Raw genomic sequence first — 236 nt, forward strand, 5'->3', positions numbered from 1 at the left:
GTCTGACAGGAATCAGTGTTGAGTTCTACTAGAAGTATTTAAAATGATTTTACACACACACACTCACGCACACTCACACACAGACACGCACGCACACATATAAATGCGCACAAACACACACTCACACACACACAGACACGCACGCACACATAAACGCACATGCGCACAAACACACACTCACACACACACACTCACACACACACGCACACACACACACACGCACACACACGCACACA

This window comes from Puntigrus tetrazona, chromosome 3 (assembly GCF_018831695.1).
Source record: "Puntigrus tetrazona isolate hp1 chromosome 3, ASM1883169v1, whole genome shotgun sequence".
NCBI classification, from domain to species: Eukaryota; Metazoa; Chordata; class Actinopteri; order Cypriniformes; family Cyprinidae; genus Puntigrus; species Puntigrus tetrazona.